We start from the raw sequence: 25,425 nt of genomic DNA, 5'->3' as shown, positions 1-25,425 counted from the left end.
AGGGCAGAATCTCCAGGTCAGCCCTCTTGGAGTCTAATTGGAAACGTTTTGAGATACGGCAACTTTGCAATGAAAAAAACAGTAAAGAATATAGTTCCAGTAGTAATACTAAAACATCAAAACAGTAACATACAAAAAGGCTGTGTTGTTAGGTCTCCTGAATTTTCATTGAAGAGAGCCTGCTTTGAGGAGGGGGAGGGGAGAGAAGGAGGTAGAGATTCTGCAGGAGTTGCTCGGGCACCCCCAAGACCCCATCAGTGGGTGCTACCTGTTCATTTCACCTCCAGTTCCACCTCGGGAAAAGCTCAGGTCACCCCAACACAGGGTGACAACTGGCCTGCTGGACACCCTTCTTAGCGAAGGGTGACAATGGGTTTGCTTGTCTTGTCCATGTTGGTTTTTTGATTTTGCTTTCGATTTTGGCTCACCAATAGAGTTAAGAAAGAGAGAGAACAGGAAATGTTCTTGATGTTTCTGAGCAAAATTATAGAAAAAAGAGTGGGAGGAGGGTAAGGTAGGCAGGCCTGAGGATCTGAAGATGTTGTGAAAGGCAGAGACCGATGAGTGGGGCAACGCGAAATGGTTGGGAGGTGTGAGGGGAAGCCCGGAAGGCACTCTGCAGATTATAGAGCCCTTCACCTGCGTTCCAGGTCCCCACGCCCCAACTCCCACCACCCCGCCTTGGAAAGGTGTTCACTCTGATAGCCACTGGGGAAGAGGAGGGACTGGGCAAAGTGGCTCTGGTATATACAGGGAGTGAGTACCTCTGGAATTACTGGGAAGGACCACATGACAGGGAGGTGGCTGGTGAGAGGCTGGCTCCATGTGAGGATGAGGCAAGGGGCTCTGCCGTCCCTAGAGCCACCATCCGCTGGCCTCCACCTTGCATTTGGGGGATGGAGGTGCTTGTGAGCATCCTGGGCCATCAAAAAGGGAGGCTGAACATGCAAGGCAATGCAGATGGGCTAAGCAAATCACAGGGTTCAGACTGACCTCTTCCTACACCTTCAGGTGACTTCAAAGGATGACCAATAGAAGGGCAAGGATCATGACTCCCAGCAGTGCCTATATGTGGGGTCACTCAAACGTTGACAGGAGAGTCTGTGTGGACTGGTTCATCCAACACCTGGCTCCCAGGGACCTGGACAGAACTCGCTGGACTGGACTGACTGATCTGTTCTCCCCATGTTCCCCTGACCCAGCCCATTGTTCCCTGAACCACAGACCTCTCTTTCTGCTCCTTTCCTCTCCAGTCCCCCAGCCTGCACCTCCACACAGCACTGACTTTGTGACAGCAGGGTGACAGGATGGTCTGGCCCTTTCTCCATTTCCCCCAAATCTGTTTTTTTATAGTATAAACAGTATAAATCTATACATTGGAACTTATTTAGCTTTTGATAGTCAACGACAAGTCATTGAATTTCGAACACCTTTTTCTCTTTCAGAAGGGCTAATTCTTGCAAATCAATGGCCTTGAATCTCAAGAGTATTGTCTTTTCATAAATTCTGGAAGCCACCTAAGAAACTGAAGTAGAAAGATGTGATGTCTCCATCATCTGCACTGTTCACTGTGCATGACCTTGACAGGAGAAGAATGTGGAAGGCCCCTCTCCATGGAAGCCTGAGAGCAAGGAAAAGTAGGTGTGAAAAGCACCGAAATGTGTATGTTTGGTGGTATATTATACTGGCTAATAAATCAAAATATTTTCCCACAATAGCAGTTGGATAACTACTGCAAAAAGTATCTTATTTGCTTCTCAAACAGTGGGTGCCAGTGCATGTACATGTACATGTGTATTTGCCTAAAATACAGGGGGACACTGCTTTTGAATAGGAGATGGCTGGGCAGCGGGATTCTGATTAATTTATGGATTTCTGAATTATTCAAATGTTCTGCCCTGAACGTATACTGTGATTACTGTTAGAAATAAATAATAAATGTACTTTTTTAAAAGAATGAACAATAAAAGTAAAATAAAATCGTTAAAATAAAGCCTTTGATTGTGTTGAGTGTTTTTAAATGACACTGTGTCACAACTGAGGAAATTGGTGCAAAGGGACATGCCTGTAAGTGTAGAGGGTCGGAGACAAGCCAAGTCTTCACCCCTCTTATCCTGTTGTCTCCAGGGATCAGGGCACATGGCAAAGAGCACCTGGCTCTTCTAGATCTCTCTGGCTCTTTCCAGTCAAAGAGTTGATTCTTGCGGACATTCGCCAGGCCAGGGCCTTTGCACCCTCCGCTTCTCTAAGCTCCAGTTCCAGAGGATGGGAGGTTTCCAGAATCAAGACACTTTGAGAATCTTACTCTATTGTCAGAGGCCCAGAGTGTCCTCCTACATGTAAGTGTGAACATACGATTCCAGAAAATGTGCTCACCTCAACTCACCCTACAGAGGAGATGGGGCCACTTCGCCTTGGCGGAGTCTCAGAGCTGGATTCATTCTGAACCCCACCCCAGTCTGAGAACTGCCTGGTGTGGTAGCTGAAGAGGGGCCCCCCGAGATGTCCATGTACCAGTCCCCAGGCCATGTGAATGTGTCCCTCGATATGTCAAAAGAACACTGCTGATGTGATCAAGGATCACATCAAGGGGATCAAGGGGAGATTACCCTGGACCATCCAGATGGGCGCAAATTTGCAAGCAGATGAGAATGTTGCAGTCAAGCAATGAGCAGCCTTAGAAGCTGGAAGAGCCAAGGAATAGATTCTCCCCTGGAGCCCCCAGGCGTAACCAGTCCTGTCAACACCTTGATTTCAGCCCGGGGAGACCCATTTCGGATTTCTGTAACCCCCAGAACTGTAACAGAATAAGTGTGTGTTGTTTTAAACCACTAAGTTTGTGGTCACTTGCTACAGAAGCCAAAGGGAAAAAATTAAAGCCAGAGGGAGGTCCCTCCTTTCCATGGCCCCTGTCCTAATGGGATGATGGCGAGTCTTCAAGGAGTCTTGCCTGTTACAAGGCTGCCGGGTTGCCTGGGGTTCACTCATGCTGCACAGTCAGCACAGGAGCCTGCAGGGACAGGATCAACACAGCAGGCTGACAAAGAGCCCCAACCCCGTCTGCCTTTGACTCACTTGCTTCCGGGGCCGGGATCTTAACGCTTCATCATTATAAAGAAGTCAGTGTAAGTTCTGTTGGTGACAAGAATCAGCAATTCATGCTGCTATCTTCTTGATCAGAGGCAGCAGACTGAAATTCAAAAGGCAGCTGAGTAAGAAGGCAGCACAGAAGCCTGGCAGGTCCAGCGTAGATATCACAGGCGCCAGTTCCAGCCCCGGCTGTCTTAACGACCCGTCCAGTGTCCTGAAGAGCATCCTTTAAATCGTTTGCATTTCCAGCTCTTTATCTATAAGATCGGGATTAATCATACCTTCTCTCCAAGGATGCTGTGAAATCCGTTAAATTAAGTCGGTGTTAATTTTCACACTGCTATTAGCCAATGACTTGAGCACAGCCTCATAGACGAGGATTTTAAACACCTTTGAGCCAGGTGAGAGAGCTGTACCGTTGTTGCATATTTCCTGAAACAGGCGTATTTGACGCATAGCCTGGCAATGGAACAGAAGATGGGAAAGCAAGACTGTTCTGGAAAAGAGAGAATCTATCATCACTGGTTAGTCACGTATCTCCCAGGAATACTCTGCTACAATGTTTCCAAGATGTTCAGCTCCAAGAACATTTCTTCAAAGTGAAATGCAGGTAGAGGCCCAATGTGTAAAACTGGCCAATGTGGCGTTATTCGGATCCACATGGGGAACAGATCTCAAGGCCAGGCCAGCTCCCCTGTGGCTGCCCCAGACTCTCCGGAAAACCTTCACACAGAAAACCTCAGGGGAGCTCAATTCCAAAACCAATGCCCCATTCTGTCCTCATGTGAGCCAGTGGTCCCATCCGCTCTAGAATATTTTCAATGAAAACCAGGACCTTTGACACGAAGAAAAGAGGCCCAAAATTATTGTCTCTTCGGGCAAATATCAGATTAGTACCAGAGCGTGAATTATGGGGCAGACGGGAACTACAAGGATCCTATAAATCAGCCCCTTGTTTCACATGGCCCCCGTCACCTGACTTGCAGCCCGTGCTATTTATATGAAACCACATGGCCTCTCACACCTCCTCATACTGTGTCAGGTTTCCTCTCTCCACATCTCTGATTTGCCGCTCTAGGAGTTAACCCCTTCTGGCCTCCTCTCCATTCTTCTTTCATAACCAGCTTCATATAGCTATATATGCCTAAGAAATCTCTCTCCTAGATGGGCCTTCCTTTCAGCTTCCAATAATTACAGGCTAGTAGAAAATAAATGTTCATATATGCCAAATGCAATCCCATTAGTTAATAAAGGAAAGGCCAGAGAAAGAGAAAAGGAAATCTGAAAAATAGCACAACTCACAACACAATAAATGCCGGGGGTGCATACACAAATAGCTTTCAATCAGTGCAGATGTTAAGAGTGGGGTTTTGAGTGCTTTCTGGGGTCCTGACATCTCATCATAGGTCCTGTTGTTTTCATGCCCTGGACGCCCTGATGCCAGGTAACCCTTTGCCCATTACAACTCCCAGGCCTGCCCCTCACTGCCACCCAGTTCTACCACCGTGACATGGCTCCTGCTTGGCAGCAGACAGACACTAAGGTGTGGAAAGGGATGTTAAAGGCAGAAAGCCCCTACCTGGGAAGGTAAAGGCACAGGCTATTTACTCAGAGCTGGCTATAGTGAGGAGTCGGCCACTGTCACCTGTGTTTTGGCAGAGACTCAAAGGCAGGTGGAGGAGTAGGGGAGCTTCATCATGGAAAAAGGGGAGGTTCAGACATGCCCTGATGGAGGGTGTGGTCCTGGAGAGGCTGGAGGCGGGCTGGCTAGAAGCAGGATGTCCTGTGTGATTCGTCAGCGTGCACATTTGGCTTCCTCTAGTTGGTCTTACCTTGGAAGTGGGGACAAAAATTAGGGAAGCTGTCAGTTATTAACGTGGGGCCAATCATTACATGGGTTGTTGCTTAGCTTCCAGGATTGTTACTAGAGACAGTGGTCTGACTTCCTACAAGTCTGACCTACAGCAGGCAGGCTGGCTTCCTGAGCTGGCTACGGCAATAATGGGTTGGTGTCCTGGGCTGGTTGCTACAGGCCGTGGGTCAGAGTTGTATTTTTATATATGGTCTGGCCATTTCCACTTGTATATTCAGTCTCCCAGGCAAGTAAACCAAGCAGCCGTCGTTCACTCTATCCTCATCAACCTCCAGTGGACAGGGGAGTGCAGTGGGCTGAATGGTGGTCCCCAAACAGGTATGCCCACGACCTCAACCCCATTACCTGTGATGTGACCTCTTTTAGAAAAAGAATCTTTGCAGGTATGATTAAGCTAAGGATCTGGAGATAAGATCGTCCTGGATTACCCCTTGAGCCTTTAACTTAACGACAGTGTCCTTAAAGGAGACAGAAGCGGAGTTGACCAGGAGAGGAGGAAAAGGCCCTGTGAAGATGGAGGCAGAGATGGAGGTGATGCAGCCACAAGCCAGGGAATACCTGGAGCCCCCAGAAGCTGGAAGAGGCAGGAGGATCCTCCCTTCAGAGGGCATGGCCTTGCTGACTCCTTGACTTTGGACGTCTGGCCTCCAGAACTGCGAAAGAATAAATTTGTTGTTTCAGGCGGCCAGGTTTGTGGTAGTTTGTTAAGGCAGCCTAACACAGGGGCTCTTGTATGCATGGGCATCAACCCTCTTCCTCCAGCCCTGCTTTTCTGAGGGGGAGAGACATAGGAAAAAGGACATTTCCTATACCCAGTTCAAATAAATAAAATATTCAAAAGAAAATCGAAAATTTCAAAATTTTGGTATTTCAGAGTAGCTTTGTATTTCATAACATGGATATAAATATTCAGACTTATTTTTGTTTCCTTCCAGATGTTTGGCCTTTTATAGATACAGATGTCCTTTGGTATGTGATCACCATTCCCTTGAGAGTGTATCTGTGGCTATTTACTTAAATGGACACAGCAGCTAATATCAGTTATATGTAGGTGATTAAGAATAAACATAGCAGAAGAGCTTGTTTATAGCACTGGGATAACATGCATGACGGGGCCACACACAAGCTTGTAACCTGAGAAACTGTAACTGATTTTGGCATGTTTAGGATTTGGCAAATTACCATCTCCACGCTTCTCTGTCCCCTCTTTCTCATCTCTTGGCCTCTTTTACCTGTGTGTTCTGGTCACTTCTGAGTTAACTTTAGTATTTTAGAAGCAAAGAAATGTGTCTATAGCAAAATGAATATTACGTTTCTTTCCAAATTAAAACCCCAAATTGTTCAAATTCTGGATTTATTACCACTTTTCCCAACGCAACATCCTTGTCATATTGTCCCTGATTAACTCTAGTAGTGTCTTCATTTCCAAATCATAGTCTAGAGATGTGATTAACGTGCAGAACAAACGCTCTTGGGAATTCGCAGCAGAGCCTTCCCAACCTCGGCATTCGGCAGTCATCACGGCGTGCCCACGGGGGATCACGCAGCGTCCCAAAACGTATCCCCAACCCCAGGTGGGCAAATTCAGGTCCACATAGAGGCAAACATTTGGAGGATAAATTCGTATGTTTAAGTGCGGGTGACTCGTGGGTTCAACTTCTTTCACCCCAACTTTGTTGCTAGATACCAGCTTCTGAAGCCTAGGAAGCATTCCCCAGTCATGACCCTGCCCACCAGCTGTCAGGAAGTCAGGCCCCTCCCTGCCCTGTCTCAGTATCTCCCTTTTCTCCTCTTTGTTGATGGAGAGGAGAAGGAAGAAGAAAGGATTGGGTCCAAACACGAAGGGATGTTCTCTTTCAGCAGACCTGGTTTCACAAATGAAAGAGGACTGATGAAGTCACCTGGTCACCAATAAATTTACATGGCAAGTCCCCATATCTCAAAACCAGATGTCAACATGTGTCACAAACCTTTAAAATGTGCATTTCCTTGAACGGCACGTCTAGAAATCGATCCTAAGGAAATACCAGAAAAGTGAAGAAGGACATATGTCAAGGATATTAATTGCAGCAGTGTTTACTATAGCAAAAAGAAAAAAAATCTGAAAGCAAGCTAAACGTCCAGCCATAGGAAATCAGTAAATAAATTATATACAGCTTTATAATGGGAAACCATTGCAGTCATTAAAAATGAGGCTAAAGGAAGGTACTATGGACATAGAAAATGTTTATTACACAACTTAAGTAAAAGTTTATTTTAGTTTCCTATTCCTACTGTGACAAATTACTGCAAACCCAGTGGTTTAAAACAACACGAATGTATTATCTTGCAGTTCTGGAGGCCGGAAGTTAAAATGGGTCTCACTGAGTAAAATCAAGGTGCTAGCAGGGCTGCGTTCCTACCAGAGGCTCTCGGAGAGAGTCTTTTTTTTTTTTTTTTGCCTTATCCAGCTTCTAGAGGCCGCCTGCTTTCCTTGGCTTGTGGTCCCATCCTCCATCTTCAAAGCCAGGTGCGTAGCATCTTCAAATCTCTCGCTTTGACCCCTGCTTCTGTCATCCCATCCTCTCTGCCTCTGACCCTCCTGCTTTCCTCTTATAAGAACGCTTGCGATTATGTTGGGCCCACCTGGATAATCCAGGATAATCTCCCACCTCAGCCTCCTTAACTAAATCACATCTGCAAAGTTCCTTTCGTTGTATAAGGTGACATATTCACAAATTCCGGGGACTGGGATGTGGACATCTTTGGGGGACCATTATTCCACCTGGACCACCTTCCACAAAGGATCAAACTGCAAAGTAATAATATACATAGGTAACTGTGATTCCATTTTTCTGGTTTTTGATGAAAATTATATTAAACATTAGCCAGTGAGGGATTTTCACAAGAGAATGACAGGAGATTTAGGGTTTACATAGGTACACACATGCACACAATCAAATACAGGAGCATACCTCTTGGTTGTTAAAATGGACATTCTGTGGAGCTCACAGAGTTCCAATGCCCCAAAGCTCCTTCTGGTCTGATTGCCACCTCACTTGCACGCCGGTCCTTTTTCTGCTACTTCTGTGCCCCTTCAGCAGCTCCAGGCGCAGACAGCTGCCGCTGCCTACACTAAACCCTGAGCAATTCCACCGGGGTCCACGGGACAGCTGTTCCTCTCTAGAGTCTTGCTATCAAAGGGCACAGGACCACTCTTCTCTCATATCACACAAAGCCATCTGAAGTTTTGGCCTTCAGTGGCACCTGCCTGGGGAAAGCAGGGCCCTGGGGCTCCCTTTTCAGGGGTCCACTGTGCCCCACTGCTTCCCCAAGGCAGTTGTTCTGGTCTGAGAGAAAGGGAACTCTACTGGGACTGATGGCCTGAGTCTTCTCCCTGGTTGTCCTGACACCAATTCTCTGACACCAACTGGGTGCCCTGTGATTCAATTAAATTCTGACACTGACTCCCCAGAGTTGGGGCAGGCCACACGGATCAAGGGCAAAGTCCTCCACAAGACCACTCCCACTTCAGACACCAGCCACAGGTTTCGGGGGCTGCCTGTGCTTCTGACCGATCTGCTATGAGTTCAGGGGTTCCCGTGAGCCCCTCAGGTTTGATAATTCACTAAAACAAGTCAAGGAACTCACTAAGACACTGCACTTACCGTGGCAGTTTTATTATTAAGGACGTCACTGAGGCTCAGCAAGATGGCAGAGATGCATAGGAGGGTCCTGGACGTGGGGCTCTCACACCTTCTCCCTGTGGAGTCAGAGCACGTCACCTCCCAGCACATCAATGAGTTCACCAAACAGAAGGCTCTTCCAACTTTGGATGTCCCGATTTTACTGGGGTCTTTTTATGTCATTGGCCTCGTGACTTAGCTATCTCTAGCCTCTCTCCCCTCCCGGACACCTGGTCTTTCTGGCATGGCCAGCCCCTCTCTTATGTTCAAGGACCACCTGGAGTCACCTCATTAGCATAAACTCAGGTGTGGTTGAAAAGAGCTCATTAGGAATAACAAAAGACACTCCTATCGCTCAGGAAACTCCGAGAGTTTGAAGTCCTGTGCTAACAACTGGGGACAAAGACCAGCTATATTCTTTATTATGCCACACTCAGTTTTCACAACTCACAGGCCAGAAACAGAGCTGCCTGCTTTTCTCTACTTTCTGCTCTCAATACCCATTTCTTAGAGAATGATTGCAGAATGCCATAGATGTACCAAAAGGGAGAATGGAAGAGAAGAAACACATTTAGCTAACATTTACTCACCTTATGCTGCCACCCAAGCATAAACAACATACATATTCTCGGTTCCTGACCTTTCAAGTTCATATGAGAGCTCCCCCCGCACAGTGATCACTCATCTCAGATTTTCATTTATTTCTCTATTCAACAAATATATCGTGAGTTTCTGCAATATGGTGGGCACCAAGCCAGGCTCTGATATAGAGAAAACATAGCAGACACAGTGCCTGGTGTGGCGAGCTTATAGCTGAGGTGAGAGAGACGCCAAACTACTAGCTAAACAGTTCGTTATTTCATCACAATGGTGCAAGAAGGGAAAAGTACTGGGTGCTGTGTGAGCAGGTGGCAGGGAGACTCAACTCAGACTGCAGGGTCTGGAAAGTCTGGCCTGGGCAGCCAGTCATTATGGGAGCTGAAGCACGAGTAGGGGTCACCAAGGTAAAAGTTTAAGAGGTGGAAGAGGGAAGAGGACTATCCTAGCAGAGGCAAGGTGCATGCAAGCTCTGAGTTGGGAAGCCTCAGTTCAAGACACTGAAGGAGGGGTAGTATGGAGCACAGAGAATGGGAGAGAAGGAGGATGCAGCTACAGGAGTAACCTGGGACAGTAATGGGAACCCTGTGTGTCAGGATTTTGGATTTTATCTTAAGAGCAATGGGGAGCAATTGAGGGGGTTAAGCAGGGGACAACATGATCAAATTTATGTTTTAAAAACATAACTCTGCTGCAGGGTTGAGAATGGACTGAAGGGAGCTAAGAGGAATTTGAGGAGGTAAATTTGATTGCTCTTTCTATAGTCGACGTAAGATGTGATTGTGGCTTCACCCAAGATGGCAGTGTGGAAGCAGACAGAAGTGGATGGCCATTAGGAGGTATAATCAATAAGAGTTAGTGGTTGATTGGATAGAGGAACTCTGCAAGAGGGAGGTGTCAGGGATGGGGCCTAATTTTCTGGCATGAGCTACCTGGTGGTGCTTTGAACCAGTAAATAAAGGTGAAGGATCCAATCAGGGGACAAGGTGGTGGGAAGGATCCGAGTTTCACTAATATAGTCCCAATTTCAAATACTCTGTCTTCATAAACTTTCAACATCTCTCAGAATATCTGTACTTTTGGTAACCAAACCGTATTTCCAGATTTCCTTTGATACAGAGGATCCCCAAGTTTTTTTTTTCAATCAGTCCGAGAGCCTTTGGATGCAAAAAATTTGGTTACCAAGTCTGTAAGGTATCCCCTCATGCTTGAGAAGTGGTGTTAATTAACCACTCTCCTAAAGCTTATATCCATTGTAAATTTTAGCACAATGACTGTAATAAACACAAGTAAGCTGTTTTCTTTTAGGCCAAAAAAAAAAAAAAAAGGAAATCTCAACCTGAAGACTTAATTCTATCCTGGCAAAGACTAGATCCGTCCAAGATGATTGTTACCACCACCACCTCACTCTGTAGTCTGTATTCAACCTTGATTAAATAATGGGAAACACTTGGCCATAATGAGTTGCCGGCAATTGTCAACAGCCAAAGAACTTTACCCCAAGGTCCCTCCTGCACCATGGCAAGCTGCCTACTATGCAGTGATTAACTCAGGGATGTGGAGCTAATCTGTAACCAAGTTCCAACAGAAACATTTTAGTACTGCTTGTCATAAGCAGAAAGGGATGGAGCATACTGAAATGGTTACTAACCAATTTTCATAATCAAAAAGCATTGTACCGCATTGGCCAAAATGTTAGTCATGAGATTAGAATCCACCCTCCCTTCAATAGTCTAATCCTCTTAAAAATAGCTCAGAGTAATCAGGTTAGCTTCACTGTAAATTTTAGTAAACCCATCACTCTTACAAAGGAGTTTCAGAAAAGGAGAGATCAAACAGTGTTTAAAATCCTTGATGCTGATGAAACACTGGGCAAAACAAATGTCTTACAAAGCCCTTATATAATTGATTTAAGTTAAAATATCCTAATAGAGATACATTTGCCATCACAAATGGGTTTGTACTCTGAAGACTCCCACTGTGGAAACAAATTCTGAGTGCTGGTTTTCTAAATAATGTGACAGTAACAAGAAAGAGCGTAGGGAACCAAGCACCCCACCTTCTAGCAGTTTTTAAATGGAAGCCCCTTGTAGCAATGCTATTTACGTCTGTGATGACCAAACAGAGTTGGGGATTGCTCTGTGACTTTCTGGAGAGCATCGTACCCTCTCCCAGCAGGCAATGCTGACTTGACAAGCAAACTCAGCTCAAGCTTTTCAATGCATCCATTTCCAAGCAGTTTGCTTTGGCAAATTTATCAAATCCACTCTCACCTCAAGACTCTCAAGCCTTTTTTCCACATACCATATTACAAGCCACAACACGCCCCCTTCCTACAGTTTGCAGAAGCACTTGAGAAGCTAAGAATAGGATCACAAATGGCTCCTATAAGTTCCCACTTAGATTCAGTTCTTTATTTAAATCTCTCCGCATCATCCTGGACCCTTAATTTATGATCTCATTGTCCACTGTCCAATCCAGATTCACAACACCAAAAAATTGTAATAATCACACCTGTCTATCTTTATTCAAGTTACTGATAAAAATGTTGATGGTTACAGAATCTAGAACAGTGTCCTTTTTCAAGTTCAAATTGCAATACGATGGCATCACCCAACTGGTCATTCTTCCCATAACTGTCCTTGTATCCAACCGAAAGTTTTCTAAAGGCTCACCTGAAGCTGAACTCACACACAAACACAGCAATATAGGACTCATGGAACTTACACTGAATGCACGTGTTCAGATAGGTTCTAAGATGCAGACTCCTCCATTGACTAACTACAAGGGAACAATTCCCCCCAGTTCCACTCCAGCTAACATAGGCTTCTGTGACTGCCCCTTCTTTGCCATTTATCCAGGAGAAGTCAACCATTCTGTCAAAAGTGAAACATCTACGACCAACACAATTGCAATCAAAATGCTTTTATAGTTTTGGTGAGTATTAGTATGATGGTTAATTTTATGTGTCAACTTGTGTGAGCCATGGTGCCCAGTTAAGTGATCATATATCATTCCAGATGTTTCTGTGAAGATGTTTTTTGGACAAGATTTACATTTAAATTGGTAGACTTTGAATAAAGCAGAGTGTTCTCCATAACGTGGTGGGTCTCATCCAATCAGTTGAAGACATTAACAGAACAAAAGATTGACCTTCTCAGAGCAAGAGAGAATTCTGCCAGCAGAGAGCTTTCAGACTTGAACTGCAACGTTGACTCTTTCCTGGGTCTCCAGTCTGATGGTCTTCAGATTTGAACTGCAGATTTTGGACTTGTCAGTATACAAATGCACGCACACGCGCGCGCACACACACACATCCTGGAGAACTCTAATACAATTGGAAAGTATTTTAATATGAAAAATGCAAAACTTTACTAATACATTACACAAAAACAATCTTATACCCGTAGTGCTTCAAATTAATCATTAATGATATCCTAATGGCCTCTTTAGTCTCTTTAAGTGGCTCACATCCATTGTTCTTCGGGCTTCTCCTTTTAGGATGTATTCACCTTCTTATTCGTCCTTGAAATCTTGGGTGAAGCAAAGTCTATAAATATTTCACCTCTGCAATTCCACTTTTCCACTCTTCTGAAGATATCTACTGAATCATAGGTCAAAGACACAGCCACTCTCGGGTGCAGAAGTCATAAGAACATTAATAACTCCTAGTGGATTTATGAGTCAGGCCTATTGAACAAAAAAATTACATTCAGGGCGCAAGAGCCCCTCAAGGCAAATGAGAAAGGGAAGCTTGATTGAGAGTGCTAGAAAGTGGAGCCGCTCAGGCCAAGAGTCCTGCACTGGACGCTTCCGGGGAGGAGCAGAATGGCCTTGCTGGATGGAGCATTCCCGGCTACAGTCCCTCCTCACACACACACTGTGGCTATAAAGATGATTATTTTTAAACGACAAGCGCTTTCTTAGGAGAGGTCTTGGTCTAATGAGATGCCACCATAAAGTAAGAAAACCACAAAAGACCATAGAAATACAGAATGATAGATAACACTAGGTAACACTGCCAAGTTATCTTCGCACTTCAATTACTTGTGGCAATAGGAGACAGACAGAATACAGGTAATAAAAGCCAACAATAATCGAAAAATCTAATTTTAGCAAATAGTTCAAAGTCTTCCCACAAGATCCTTTACCAAAAGCGTTGATAAGTGTTGCATTTGCAGTGAGGAGAGCCGCAGAAGCTGCCGGAGAAGACCGATTCGAACCCAGTCTCACACGGAATAGCACGGGGAAGTGACTTGGTCCTCACCTCTGCCAGGTATCCAGAGATCTCCCAGGGACTGGCTCCTGCTGTCCTCCAGAGGCATAAAAATGTGACATAAAAATGAGAAGGATGGTTTCTTAACTCACAACGAAAGAGTTCTTTACTCACCATGAGACTTACCTCTTCTGATCAGCACATTCTCTCCTCTTTGAAATCTCCAACCTGGAGAGTCAAATTATAAACAAAAGGTTGTTTGCTGAGTATGTGCTGAGGACAAGGGAAGGTTGTGGAATGATATTGTGGATAGTGACCTCACGTTGTAGGGATACAGACAAGCCTTCCAAAGAGACCAAAACATGTGTCAACTACTCAGGGCGTCTTGTCCCATGGACGGTGACGTTCCTGCCCCAGAAATGTCCTGCTCTCCAACTCTCACTCTTCGGGCTCCTTATTAATTATCGGCCCTCTGTTAACAGGCCTTTCTTCAGACAAGATGGTGTAGGATTGACTAGGTAACACTTTGGACGTGCTTATGCAGCCGTAATTTCCCGAGAGTAGACATTGACATTGCAATGAGATTCAAAGTGCTTCTAAAACTCATTTGCAGATTATTGCATAGGGTTGGGGTTATGTACTGAATTATCTCCCCCCAAAATTCATATGTTGAAGTCCTAACCCTCAGTACCTGAGAATGTGCCTCTACTTGGAGATGGGGCCTTTAAAGAGGCGTTTAATTTAGAGTGAGGCCATTTTAAGTGAGGTCTTAATCCAATATGACTGGCATCCCTGTAAAAAAGGGGAAATTTGGACACAGACATGAACAAATAGAGGAAGACCATGCAAAGACACAAGGAGAAGACAACCATCCCCCAGGAGCAGATTCTCTGTCACAGCCCTCAGAAGGAACCAACCCTGCCGACACCTTCCTGACAGGCAGCCCTGCCAACAAGAATTTTAGATCATCTCTTCAATTTAGCTTTGTGAATCTTCACTTATCTGACAAGATTTCTGTGAAGATCCACAGTCTGTGAAACACAGCTCTTTATATGTGGAAGAAGATGCCCTATTTGAAATTGGACATTAAGATTTCTGGAGCTGCTGAACTGTCTCAAGATGTGGAAGCTTGGAGATGTCTCGTTTGTTTGGGGGAAAGTCTCCGAATGCGTCCTTTTGGTTTCTCAGATGTAAGTGAGTGCCTGACCGTTGTTATAAAGGGAAACTACGAGGTGACTTGGGGCAAAACCAGATTATACATAATTGAGTTTGAACTGTGTCCTTTTTGACTTTTCCTTGGAGCATGGGGAGAGGGAGAGAGCAAAGAAATGATTCTTGGCTTGGTATGAATTTTATAAAGAGCTATTGCTTATTGAGGATATATGTCAATCTTTTGCAATAACTCACTAGACCCCCAACTTGAGACCTGAACTTCAGGAAAGATATGAAGACATGAATCTTTCCCTAATGCTAGAGTCTGTGCTATGAAAAGAAAGAAATTTGGCATGGCAAGATGGAAGCTGCACTGGACTGTTAACATGTACACTGGTAATATTTGCATGGACTACCCTGGATATGGGAGGATATCCAGTTGTTGAACTGTCCTCTTCTGAAATGATCGTTCTGAGAGGCTGAGGGGTGAGAGATGAGCAGTTTCCCCTGGAATGAGTGTATATTCCCAGACTCCATCCCCCTAGGAAGAGGTGGGAATGGGAACATGGAGTGCAGACTTTGGCGATGGACCTTAGACTGGGGTTAGGGGGAATACATCTTCTCTTTGACCTTGTCGTGGTTGGACTTTGGATGTGTGCATATAATGTGTGGGAGAGTGACTCTTTCTGAAAATTTCATCTGATAACAGTTGTAAACTATTCTTGGCATTGTGGTTCCCATCCATTACCCATGGACCTGCCACAGAACTTTGCCAATGTGGCCTGATTTCAGCTGTGCTATGGACTCTAAATAGAAAGACTTGATTTACGTTGGAGACAGAGACGCAAAGGGGGTCAGTGATGCCTCTTCCTATGGCCAAAGTAGTCGCCCTTTAGGCTTCACCAAAATGGTGGGGGGGGGGGGGTGTCGGTCCATCAGAGGGGACTCCCCATGAGGGCCATTGGCAGTAGGGGCTATTTGGGTAGTGACAAGAAGACCAGGCTGGAGATGGAGGTCATGAGGGAGCTGAGCACATAGAGCTCAAATCCACAGAAATCTCCAAAATACCCAAGGAATAATTTAAGGAGGGACAGGCTCTTGCAGGGGGAAGTTTGAAGGGATGTCACTTTAAGAGTTAAAGAAAATGTGACTTCAATTTGTACCTGAGAGCTGATAAGGGCTGGACACCCAGTTGCCATTTTGGTGCAGTTCTTTTCTATGAAGATGCTTCCTTGTACTTTTCCTCTCATGAAGGTGAGCTCCAACTACCAGCTTGTAGAAAAGCATACTCATCACTTCCTAGTTCCAAGTTCTCCTGGGTGTGAAATAAATTCTTCTCAGGAGGGGAATCTGGGGATGTGGTACAGACAAGGGCCAACTGTAGAGAATAGAACTCTCCTGTTTCTTTCCCTAATCTCGCCCATTTATGAATTAAAAGTAAGAAGTATGTGTGTGTTTACAGTTTATCTGGAAAGGTATGGTAGGATAAAATGCACTATGTAAGAGAACTGTAGGAGAAAGCAGAGTATGTAAGAAGAAAGTACGTAAGACAAACTATTTGGGCAGTTTTTTATAACCAAAGAAAAGTTACTTCTTTAAAATTTTTAAAGCCTTAAATTTAATTGACAAAAATTAAACAAACTAGTGTAAAAGCAACATAAACATTTGAAATTCTTACCCAGAACTTCTCATACTTATCAGTTTGTGCAGAAAGACCAGCTCGCTCAGAACAACTCATTAAAGTTGAGAAGAGGACTTTTGACCCATAATTATTTCTGGAAGACAAATCCTAGATGTCACTGACTAATTGGGCTAATTGGACGAGAAAAATTGCACAAAATGTTCCCTCAACATGTACATTAATTTGCTTTTATTTTCAGCTAAGCTTTTTGTATCTAACTGTATTGATTTGTAGTTCCAAACAAATGAAAAATCCTAAAGGAAAAACATTGATAAAAGGCAATTCTTAAAGAAAATAAGGATAAGAAGAAGGAGGTCAAAAGTGCTATAAAAACTAAAATATTACTCTTTTGACAATCTGTTTTAAGATACCACAATCACTTAAAACTCACTAAAAATATCATCTCAAACACTCTCAGGAACTGAGAACCGCGTGTCCCAAATAATTGTCAACATGACATAGAGCTTTTGCTTTGCTGTGAGGTAGTTCCCAACTGACAAATGGGTAGTGCTCAAAAAGTCCTTTTGAAGTTAATTGTTCAGAACTCAGGCCAGCTCACAGAAGAAAATTAACCCTAAATGCTCCTTGTTCTAGTTTCCTCAGGCGACCAGATGAAGTGCCACAGGCTGGGTGTCTTAAAGACAGAAATTGATCGTCTCACAGTTCTGGAGGCCAGAAGTCAAGATGAAGGTGCTGGCAGGACTTGCTCCCATTGAGGGCTGTGAGGGAGCCTCTCTTCCATGCCTCTCTCCTCGGTTCTGGGAGTTCGCCGGCCATCTTTGGCATTCCTGCTCTGCCTTCATCTTCACATGGTGTTCTCCCTGGGCATATGTCTGTCTCTGTATCCAAATTTCCTTTTTTATAGGACAATAGTCATACTACGTGAGTGGCCACTCTGCTCCAGTGGGACCTGCTTTTAACCAATTACGAACAACTTTATCTCCAAATAAGGTCACATGCTGAGGTAATGTTTCAACAGATAAATTTGGAGGGGGCACAGGTCAACCCATAACACTCCCAAAGTGCCCTGTGAGCAGCGTCACTGAGAGCATCGCTTGTCTCAGAGGAGCCATTCCGAGCAGATGCTTCTCAGGGCTCAGAGCTCTTCTGCTCCTGGAATTGGGGAGGGGGAGGCAGGGCTGAACTCTGGGGCACCAGCAACTGTGAGCTCTCCAAGTCTGCCTAGGGAGGCAGGGTACCGGAACACAGCCCTGGAGAAGAGTGCCAATGCCCTCCGAAGGCAACTGTCTCCTGCAGCAGAGGTTCTCCAAATTGAGAAGCCCAAGGATCCCCTGTCCGGCCTGTTGAAACAGAGCCTGCAGGGCCACAGCGCCACTTTCTGATTCCGTAGGTCTGGCGTGGGGCCCAGGAAATTGCCCTTCCAAAAAGTTCCCAGGTGAGGCCGATGTTGCCAGTCCCGGACCACACTTTGAGAACCACTGCCCTGAAGAACACGTTACTGAAAAGATTTGCTTTTCAAGTAAAAGAAAATACTTATAAAGGAGATAAAACTTGTCTCCTTGGGAAATACCTTTGTAGGAAGAGGGGCTGCAGTGGGTTAATGGCAGTCTCCCCAAAAGACAAGGCGCCAGCAATCTGGGAATGTGACCTTACTTGGAAAGAGGAATTTTGCAGATGTGGATATCTGAGATGAGATCATCCTGAATTCGCCAGGTGGGCCCTAAATCCAATGACACGTGTTCTTACAAAGACAGAATAGGCGATGTTAAGATGGATGCAGAGATTGGAATGATGCTGCCACCAGCCTACGAGTGACAGGAGCCACCAGAAGCTGAAGGAGGTGAGCAAGGACCCTCTCCTGGAGCCTTAGGAGGAGCGTAGCCCCGCAGACACCTAGATTTCCGACTTCCGGCCTCCAGAATTGTGAGACAATAAATTTCTGCTGTTTGAAGTCACCAAGTTTGTGGTAATTTGTTATGGCAGCCCCAGGACACTACCACAGAGAGATTCCGTGACTGAAGTTGAAATACGCTGAAATTAATCTAAAGACAAGGCCGTCCTCCTAATTTCTCCCAGAGATGGATAAATCCCAAATTAATATTAGCCATCCTTGTGTATTCTCACTCCCAAATTCACATGCTTCCAATGAAATAATATTACATTATGTAGAAAATTTGTGGAACATTTTTTAAATCATTAATAAAAATGTACTCGACAGAGGAATGACTTTACCCGTTGAATAAGCTGTGTTCTTGACATTTTATATACAAGCAAGACACTGTAAAACAAGACAAGACGTAGATGGAGACGCTGTAGCTGGCAGACCCACAGTGGAGGCCCCACTGCCCCCAAAGCTCAAGGAGACCCTGCATACAACCTGCCTCTCTTTGAGAGTGAAACAGGGGTTCAGTGAAGCCAAAAGCCAGAGAAATTCCAGCCACCAATGGAACTGAACCGGAGAGAGAATGTTGTAGCAGCCGAGGTGAATAGGAGGTGGGCCCAGGGAGTCCTTAGAGATGGCCATGCTGGTCCCCAGCCCCTGGCACTCTGCTCTGCATGGTGGGGACCCCAGGAGCCAACAGGCCAGAAGGCAGGAACAGAGGGAAACCTCCCTCCTGCACCAAAGCTGCCTCACCATTGTACAGCGGTCTGGAGACAGTCCTTACCCAAACCCTTCAGCACTGCCCACGTTTACAAGTCAGGGTGCGTGGATCTCAACATCCACCAAAGAAAGAGGCACACAGCACAGGGCTGGTCCTATGTTAAACAAGAGACTCGTTCTGGAAAATGTGAACTTCTCTGCAGGGAACATTCTAGGGTAGCTCCAAATTCAACACAGTAAAACGATGCAGACCTGAGTTTAGATAGCTGTGTGCGAAGGGAAGAACCAGCATCTCCGAGTTGGGGTCCCAGCATCCTTTGGGCTGGTACCATCCCTTCTAGACACTTTGCACGCACAGGGAAAGGAAGTAGAGTTTCTAGAAAAATCCATCACTAAAGACTATTCCTGAATGCGAGTCATTTAAGCAGAGACTGTAATATTTCTCAGTTAGTCATTAGGACCTTAAAAACAGAGGGACTGAATTACAGCCCAGAAGGCATGGAGCTCAGAGGAGGGTCAGCAGAACTGGGGAAAGCCGCCCGGTCCAGACTGACCCAGAAGAGGACCTCCTCTCAAAATACAGGAGCAGGAGTTCACTGCCTGAGAGGGGACGAGACTGGACAGCACAACCTACTACATCGTGTGTGAGTCTCTATAAATAAATACAGGTGCAATCCCACATATCATATATAATATAGTATAGAGGATATACATGTGTTATTAATATTACAGTGTATTACATATTGTGCATATTAACGATGTATAATGTATTACATATTACATATATACACGTATTGCATATACGTTAAAATGCTACATATATTGCATGTTATATTATATTATATTATATTATGCTACCTCATAAATTATTTATAAATTTATATCTATATATCTCACTGCAGAACGCAGACCTAGTTGTTCTCAACACATCCCTTCGTCCACTGCTGTAAAGTTCTGTATATGAGATCCCGAGCGTGCCCAGCAGACAGCACACTGCGAGGCTGACTTCAGCCTGGCTATGTGATGTGACTCACTGCTCTGTACTTGAAAACAGGGGAGAGGTCCTTTTGGCTTCAGTGTCTGTTTCTGAGTTCGAAGCCCCTATGTCCCCTTCAGTGGGTCTCCAGAGCAATCAGTTGGTGGTCAGGAGAGTCCTGCCCGCTCTGCCCACTTTCCAGATGGGTTTCTCCAGCCCTTCATCACACCTGACTTTTCTATCTTGCTCCAGTTCAGACAAACCCTGAGCAGTAAGATGAAAGTGATGCCCTCTCACTGCCCGGGTAGGACTTCATCTTCCAGACCCATTCCCTCCAGGCAGCATAGTATGGCCATGGAACACAAAATAAAGGGATGCCACAGTGGGGCTAGTCAGAGCGAAAATACTGCTGCTTGCCCTCACCCCAGGAACATCCGCCCCCTTCTGCTGCCCTCCAGCCGCAGAACCAGACTTGGTAAGCCCCCGCTGCAGCTACGTCCATCTCCAGTGAAAGGGGGAGAAGAGGATCAAAGACCCCTGTGCCAGTCCAAACTACTTCACGGGTAGGTCCACACTCCAAGTGAAAAATTACAAATGTACAAATTCCAAGAGTGATTGTTTTTCTCTCTATCTCTACAACTGAGTTCTAATAATTGCTTTTCTTGCACGTAATTTTTCCAAGTAATTAAAAATGATAGCACAGTCTGTAAATGGCCTGAAATCTCAGTGATAGAGAGGGTGTTTGTGTCTTTTGTTTAGTAAATGTTACCAGAGTTTCCTGGCACGGAAGAAACTCAATTTACTAAAGCCAGCAGAAAGCGCTCACATGATAAACCCACTGTCCTGTTTTCCCCTGGAAACATTTGTAATCTACCACATCAGGGATGGAGAGTTTCTATTAAAAATATATCAACACCCTCATAAAGGCCATTTTCCCCTTGCAATTTATTCTGAGTAATAACATCCAAGCCACAAATTTGTTGACAATCAATTTTTGCTTCTCCCTGCAATTCGGTTGAAGAGTTTCTGTTTTGTAATAACGGCTCAAACACAAAACACCATTCAATTACCAGGTGATGACACTGCGAACCCCGCAAGGCTTCCACTTTTGTGGTGACGTATTTGCATATCAGCCATGTGCTCTATGGGCTTGCTCTTGTACTTGCATTTTTCCCGAATGGGTTTAATTGACTCCAAACATCATGAGTAACGTAAATATTGAACCTCAGCTACATCATGAAAAACGTCTCCTGGGTAGAGATGGGTAAAAGAATCACTCAGATGCTGATGAGGGGCACCCTCTTAATCACATTTTTCATCAGAGAAATATTGAAAGGCTTGAAACAAGTAAGGCATTCGGTTTGAGTAAACACATTCAAGGATTTGGTTACCTAAGGCTGTCTCCTGCTTCGTTCTCTAAGGTGGCTGGGGTGGATTGTTTTAATTATGGTTTTCATCCTCCCACTTTCCCTTCCCCCGAGTTTCTCCCAGTAACAGAACCCCCTGGAGGGAACTCCTTCCAATAGATCTACTTGAGGCTGATGTCTTCCCCTGCCCTGGGGGAGGGAACCTGACTTAGGTTTGGTCCATCTGAGAACCACAAGCCCCCGGCCACAGTGATTACTTCCAGGACAGACACCCACTTGAGCTGGGGCAGGCAGTCCCCCATCCCCCACAAGGACTTCGCCAGAATCATCAGAAAGGAGACACTCTCCATGGATTGCCAGCTTCATCACTAGGAAGCCGTAAGCCCAGATGTACCAGCAGCCATCTCTGCCAGCCATGGAGAACCTGCCTGAGAAGGAGGCAACTCAGGCAGAAGCAGATTCAAAAGGTGCAGAGGCAGCATTCTGATGTCACTGCACGTGCCACTCGAACCAAGACCCCCCTGGACTTCCCTGATATGTGAAACATATATTCTATTAATTTGAGTTTCCATCACTTGTAGCTAAAAATCTCCTTGTACGGACACGGAAGGGAGAAAAAAGCATAAACTGTAACTAGGCTAAAAGAAGACTCTTGTCTTTTCTCCTCACAACACTTCTGACACCAAATGTGTTGATTTGCCACTCAAAGCAATTCTAACACTAACTACCTGGCGTCAGTACAGACCCCACAGGTTAAGGGCTCAGTCCCACAAGACCACCCCCACTTCAGAGGCCAATCACAAGTCTGGGCCTCTGGTACTTCTGACTGACTGACCAGCTCTAGATGAAGGGCTCCCAGGACCCCCTTCTGGAGTTCCATAATTTGCTATAACATCTCACAGAACTCAAGGAAGCACTTTACTTACCATTACCAGTTTATTATACAGGATGCAACTCAAGAACAGCCAAATAGAAGAGATGCATAGGGCAAGCTAAGGGGATGCCCTCCCTGGGTACACCACCCTCCTGGCACCTTGATATGTTCACCAACCCAGAAGCTCTCTGAACCCTGCTGTTTAGGGTTTTTGTGGAGGTTCCATTATGTAGGCATGATTGATTAAGTCATTACCCATTGGCAGTTAGCTCAATCTTCAGCCCCTCTCCACTCCCTGGAAATTGGAGGGTGGGGCTGAAATTTACAACCCTCTAATCACATGATTAGTTCCTCCACAAGCAGCTTCTATCCTCCAAGAATGCCCTTATTAGCATAAATTCAAGTATGGTTGAAAGGGCTTTATTACAAATAACAGAAGATGTTCTTGTCACCCCATAAGGAAATTCCAGTTTCTTAATAGCCCTGTGCCAAGAACCAGAGACAAAGAGCAAATATATATTTCTTATTATGTCACTATTTCCCATGCATAAATCTTGCTTTTATTTTTAAAGCCCATGCCCTTTAGAGCTTGGACTGTCAGCAAAACTTTAATACATGTAGTACGTAAAATAAAGATTTTACTTTTTTCAATTTTTGGTTTTTGTTTTGTTTGTTTTGTGTTCTAGGAATGTTAAGATACACCAGGACAAGGAACAATTGGACATCAATTGTCATAAAAGGCATTTCTTTAACCTAATGTTAAGGAGGCAAGAGTTTGCAGTGATGGTGTGGTTAACAGGACTGTGAGCTTTGTGTTTGGATGTTTCCGTCTGTGCCCACACAAGGGTCCTCTCTGCCGTTATCACCTGAGAGCCTGAAACCCATGGAGAATCAAGAAGGTGTTGGCTCATGATCAAAATCTACCTGCTCAGGGTAGGAAAGATGGTCTCCATGGCAGAATAGCAATTCCTAACATGTGAACCCTGACTCATGGGTCATCTGGCAGCTGGTTTCTCACAACATTGCTATTAATAAGAGAATTTCTACATGTTCCTCCCTGACGTGAATAATTTATTTGTGGCAACTCTCCCTGAAATCTTATGGGAAAGTAGAACAACTCTTTCCCTTTTGTTTTAAGAAAGTTGGTTTCTGTTTTTTAGCAGCAGCAAAAATTAAAGGAAGAGGAATCAAACGTAGTGGGGTATGTCAATTCATGGATTCTGTGCCCCTTTTAAGAAAAACTTTATGCTGGGTGAAGGTAGAGGGAGGAAGAGGGATAGAAAAGTGAGCCCATCCCTGACCTCACTGAGTTTGCAGTCTGGCTGGAGGAGAGAGATTAGGCAAGATGGAAGACACATCTAAAAAACAAAGATAGCAAAATTATGCCATAAGAAAGACAAAAAGACAGCCAAAATTCTGATAGGTAATAATTAACAGAAGGAAGAGAAGGATTTTTTTTCTTGAAGATTGGCCCTAAGCTAACATCTGCTGCCAATCTTTCTCTTTTTTTTTTCCTCCCCAAAGCCCCAGTATATAGTTGTCTATCCTTGTTGTAAGTCACTCCTGCTCCTCCATGTGGGACGTCTGCCACAGCACAGCTTGATGCGTGGTGTGTAGGTCCACACCCAGGATCTAAACTGGTGAACCTTGGGCCACCAAAGCAGAGTGTGCAAAGTTAACCACTCTGCCATGGGGCTGGCCCCTGGATTTTTTTTTAAAGGCTGGTCTACATTAATAAAGTAGCTGCTCAAGATGAATTTAGATAAGCGCTTCCTGAAGTTTGCCCTATGGAACACTATTCCTATAAGATGCACCTTGAAAAAAGGGTCCTACGGTCCAATACATTTGAGAAATGATGATTTCTATTATGCCACTATTATCGCACCTTAGAAATTCATAATGTGCCTTGGCTTATTAAAGGCTCTGAGTAGTCTTGCTGTAAAGAAACATATTTAACTTTGACCCGGTATTTCCCAAAGTTCTCTGATTGCAGACCCCAGGAGAAGTTTCCATGGAACACACTTTTAAACATGCTAATACATATCACCTAAGGAAAGAATTGTGATTTCATTTTGCAAACAGACATCCTAGAAGATTGGATTTCTTTGAAATCTCGCAGCTTGTCGCCTCAATTGTTGGCTTCAAATTATTTGGTAGAGTAAACCTGCTTTGTTCCACCAGAAAAAAAATAAGAACGACAAAAAGTATCATGAACTTTCTGAAGAGAGGTTACACATTCTACGAAAATTTCATGTGTATTTAAAATTTGACACGGGCTATAGATAATGGAGGGTGATATCTTCAAATTTCTGTTTAAAAAAAGAATAATACATACATATATAGCATGTATGTGTGTGTGTATAAATATAGACACACATGTATGTATATATTGCTTTTATACGCTCACACTGATCGTTAATGGCACTTTCAAATTTATGCGGTTTTAAAAAACTTATCATCAAGATATGCCTTAATACATTGTTCCCATTGTGAATGGCCAAGATCTCATTAAAAAAGTAGAGAAAGGCATATGGAAAGGGGAGGAGAGACAGGGAGGGATCAAATGAAAGATCGGGATCCTTAGGAAGCTGGCCTGGGTCAATTTGGACAACCAGAAGAAAGCCAAACACTGACATGATCCAAAAGGATATGAGTGTCGATCATCATTTGACAGTCACTGTGCATCTGCCTGATGATGCCATTCTCATCTCTGAGCCTTCTCTTGTTCTGTGACCCTCCTCGGAAACCCCCTTGATGTCAGCACTCCTTTAAGCTTTCCCTGCTATACTGTCTTCAATAACGATCTCTTGCCCATGTTATTATCTAGAAATGAGCTTATTTGGAATAACCAAGTGCAAATGCAGAAGCTGGGATCCCCAGCCAATAAACTGATATTTTGGAAGCTGGGATGAGGTGAGGGTCCTAAGACTCCCTCCTTCTCACCTGTAGGTTATAAGCAGAGGGAAAAATTGGCACAAATGGCCAGAAAGAGAATCAAAGAATCAGCTCCTCACTTGGGCCAGCGTTTCCGCAGAAAACAGGATGGGAGAATACAGCCTGGGCTGAGGCTGCAGTAGAGCTTTCCCCTCTCCTATTCTAGACCTTGAGACTTACTCAGAGAGCTGAGGGACCACAGGCTTACCCCAGATTCCCATCACTGAACAGAGAGAGTGCAAGAACCAGAGAGAAAGTGCATCCTCCTAGGGAGGCCCTGAGCAGCAGGTTTACAGATTGGAAACAAGAAGTAGGAGAGTTGGTACAGCCACTGCACCAGAGTCAGAGAACTTTCCAGATACAAGCAGAGCCCTTGAACCTTGGCCCCACCCAATGGCACAGGATGGATGGGGCTATCCAGTTCTTATCCTGGGTGT

The 25,425-nt window shown here is 44.7% G+C and overlaps 2 long non-coding RNA genes across 3 annotated transcripts; one reads left to right on the top strand and one right to left on the bottom strand.

Moving 5' to 3' along the window:
• Nucleotides 1-1,415: 1,415 nt before the first annotated feature.
• LOC106782373 (uncharacterized) lies at nt 1,416-9,460 on the bottom strand. 2 transcript variants are annotated; one of them, XR_011430271.1, is made up of 6 exons: nt 9,219-9,460; nt 8,611-8,705; nt 4,670-4,922; nt 3,372-3,586; nt 3,076-3,190; nt 1,416-1,621 (listed from the first exon to the last, which is right to left on the bottom strand). It is a non-coding gene; the product is annotated as an uncharacterized lncRNA (long non-coding RNA). The 2 variants fall into 2 exon arrangements; XR_011430270.1 differs by having other exon boundaries at nt 4,736-4,922; nt 9,219-9,443.
• A 78-nt stretch (nt 9,461-9,538) lies between these two features.
• On the top strand, nt 9,539-14,719 carry LOC106782372 (uncharacterized). The gene is made up of 4 exons (XR_011430269.1): nt 9,539-9,632; nt 9,990-10,064; nt 12,087-12,162; nt 12,246-14,719. It is a non-coding gene; the product is annotated as an uncharacterized lncRNA (long non-coding RNA).
• Nucleotides 14,720-25,425: the final 10,706 nt, after the last annotated feature.

The sequence above is a fragment of the Equus caballus genome, chromosome 21 (assembly GCF_041296265.1).
Source record: "Equus caballus isolate H_3958 breed thoroughbred chromosome 21, TB-T2T, whole genome shotgun sequence".
Lineage (NCBI taxonomy): Eukaryota > Metazoa > Chordata > Mammalia > Perissodactyla > Equidae > Equus > Equus caballus.
This window is presented reverse-complemented; position numbering and strand designations above follow the sequence as displayed.